Genomic DNA, 3,403 nt, shown 5'->3' with positions numbered 1-3,403 from the left:
AGACAGCACAGAGGCCAATACCGGCCCCCGGTCCAATGAGCACTGACACCAGTATGAGGATGCTGCAAATGGCGTTTATTGCTTCACTGACACCTCCTTATATACAATCACTCCTTCGTTACCGCCTTCATGTCTGCATAAGCAATCCACGTCATTTCCCTTAGCGTAAGCCTAAACATACATAGGAAGGAGTTCCCTCTCCTAACCTTTCCGTACATCGCGAGATCTTCCGACTGCCGTTCCCTACAAAAGCCACTACCCCTTGCTCTTGTAAAATTTCCACATCCAAGTAGTTGATGTTTGTTGCTCTTCCCTCATCCACCAATGCTGTAACCCTATCGTAGGAGGCCACCAAATTTTTGCCCTTAATGAAACCCTGTTAGCTGTTACCAATCACCTCTTTCTTTCCCATGTGCCTTAGCATAGATTCTAGGAGAATCTGCTCCATGATCTCGTCAGGCACAAATTTGAGACTGATCAGCCTGTAGTTCTCAGGGTCTCCTTCTACATGCTTGTGTGCATTAGTAATCATCATCATGAACAAAATCACATTCCCTGGAGTAAGTTATTTTGAAGAAAGGCATATTGAAGTTAATATTCTTTATATTTTATTTCTCAAGTTAAAAAGTTGTATGGTCCTTTAAATTTTCTGCTTGAGTGTAAAATGCATTTTATCCTACTATACTTAATAGCATGACTCCTTACGAAACAGTGACTTCTTAGTCATTTAATGAAATATGATGCAGTGGAAACAGAGGAAACCAACGCATTTTCTCTTGCATACTTCTTTAGTAATCCTGCTGTATTGTATTAGCCAACTCTTTGTAAATATGTAAACATTTCTGTAATATGCACTGTTTCCTTCTTCAGTATCTGTGCAATAGGTCTTGAATCTTTTTTATGTTTTGAGGTTTTTTTTCTCATTGACAGAGAACTCCCAGTTCTACCCAGTATAGGTAGAGTTTAATACCAAAGTTAAAATCCCCTAACTTACTCTGAGATATTTCATCTTGTTCATAAATTTTGGTCCTGAAGTGAAAAATGGTCTTTGATCTGAATCAGCCTCTTGGAATAGGTAGATTCTCCTCACCTGTCCTCCTGAACCTGGCAATGTTTGTATGTAGATTTAAAAAAGTGTATAGAGGTGACTGGTCCATAGAGAACAAAAGTCACATGAGTATTCACAATCTTCGTTTATGATTAATCAGTTGCATGTTCTTTAAAATGTACTTTGCTTGCCAATGACCCAAGAACACACATACAAAAAATCAAATCATGGTTTGGCATTGTATAGCTTGCCAAGAGCCTAAAAAATTCTCTAGTAATCTATTTGTACTCCCTTGGTAATTTTTGCTACTTCAGAAGCATTATTGTCCATTGACCTTAATACTCTAGGTTTAGGCTGAAGTGATCCTCTCCACTACTACTTAGCAATCCAAATCTCTTTTGAAGCTGAATGGGGTAATGTGCTTTTCGTCCACATAGAAGAGAAAACCTGTTGTGAAACCTGTACTTCCCTTGTCTTCCTTGGACTTTGACTTGTTTTCTGATTACTCTGGACTTCTAGTCAATATATTTTAAGGTATATTTCAATAACATTTCAATTAAAATATCCTTGCAAGTTTATATATGCTAATTATGTTCTACCTGCTTTTTTTTTTACAATATGTTGCAGTCAACCAATTAGTTGTCAGCCTTAGATTACAGTTACAAATATTCCAACTGAAGTATAGTCAGATATCCTGACTTCTATGCCTGAGAGTAGCTGAGTGCTTAGCTCTCATAAAACTCTTGAAAAAATCTCTCTTCATTATCAATAACTGGTGTAATACATAGGTATAAGAATTGTGTAAAGCTTTTGAAGTAAGTAATGGAATATTTTTATCTTCAGTGCCACATCATTTTGAAAGTGAAATTGCTTGGTCTTCTGTTCCAAAGATGAAGAGTATAGAAATGCACATGCACATGCTGTTTGCAATGTATTTATGATGTTCTTTTTTTCAAATTGCAACTGAAATGTTCACAGCTCCAGATGAACTGCTAATTTTAGATGCATTTGTCAATAGTTCAAAAAGTTTACTGCTAGCACACAAAAGTGCAGATATGCTAATATGTCACAAATACTTTAAAGGGAAAGGAAACGAAGTAGAAATAATCACAGGCTGTGCAGTAATCAATAATCAAAAGAGAGGATACGACATAATTTGCATATGTTTAAATTTATTTTTTCAGTGTTACAAAATTACTATTCTTAGTCTTTTTCAATAAGATTGAATAAGAATACATGAAATATTGAAACTGCTGTGTAAAACGATTTTCTTTCCTTTTGTCTATGAATAATGCATTGATATTTAACATTAGTATCCTGTTAAACACAAGTGAGTTTCTACATGCTGACTGTGCCTAAGCCTATTCATGATAGCACATGCCTGTGCCTAACCTAATTGTACATTATATGCTATTGCTGTTACACAGAAGTCCAGCTAAAATAGGTTATATCAGGCAACTTGGAAAAACACATGAAGAGTAAAGTCTAAGGTAGTCAATCAGTTTTGGTATTTTGCAAGATTGCAGATAGCCATATCACTCAATTACTTTCTCTTAAGGGTACTACATACATACTTGGTAAAGTCAAAGACCCAGCAGAAGTCAAATGAACTAGTGAATTAGTATTTAAGCTCTGCTTTGAAGATGATTTTGTCCTCTTTCTGGGAATGCACACCCTTTACAGAGGCACTGGCCTGTGTTCTGAACTCCAGTTTTGCATGTGTAATACAGGAATTGAAGCAAGTGAGCACACAGATCAAAGAACACTCTTTGGATCTGTAAAGGCATAGGTAGTGTTCAAGACACTTGAAGTCATCGATCTTCACAGCTGATAACATAACCCTCACCACTCTAACTTCCAAACACAGGACTGATGTGAGCTAATTTTCAGTCTAAAAAATCATTAGTTAAATCCAAGTTCATCAATCTAGTGTCCTTTTTTATTTAATGTGTGAACATATCAGGGTTAATTTGTCTTGTCTACCTTAAGATGCTAATCTTTGGAATGCATTACACTGGAATTCACTGGATTTCCTTGAGATTTCTAGAACTTAACAATCCTAAATTGGCAGGTAACAGTGTATGCTGGATCTCTCTGGGATGGAGTTGATCTTCACAGCAGTCTGCATAGTGCTATATTTTAGATTTGTGACTAAAACAGTGTTGGTAATACAACAGTGTTTTGAATACTTCTGAGAAATCCTTGTAAAGGCTTCCTGTACTCCCAATTCTGTCCCATCATGTGTAGGTTAGAGTGATGTCCCACCCACTTCTCTGCGTCTCTACAGTTGAGAGCGGGCAAGAAGCTGGGAAGGAACATAACAAAGACAGCTGACCCAAACTGACCAACAGGATG

Source organism: Acanthisitta chloris, unplaced genomic scaffold (genome assembly GCF_000695815.1).
Source record: "Acanthisitta chloris isolate BGI_N310 unplaced genomic scaffold, ASM69581v1 scaffold5584, whole genome shotgun sequence".
Classification (NCBI taxonomy): Eukaryota; Metazoa; Chordata; class Aves; order Passeriformes; family Acanthisittidae; genus Acanthisitta; species Acanthisitta chloris.
This window is presented reverse-complemented; position numbering follows the sequence as displayed.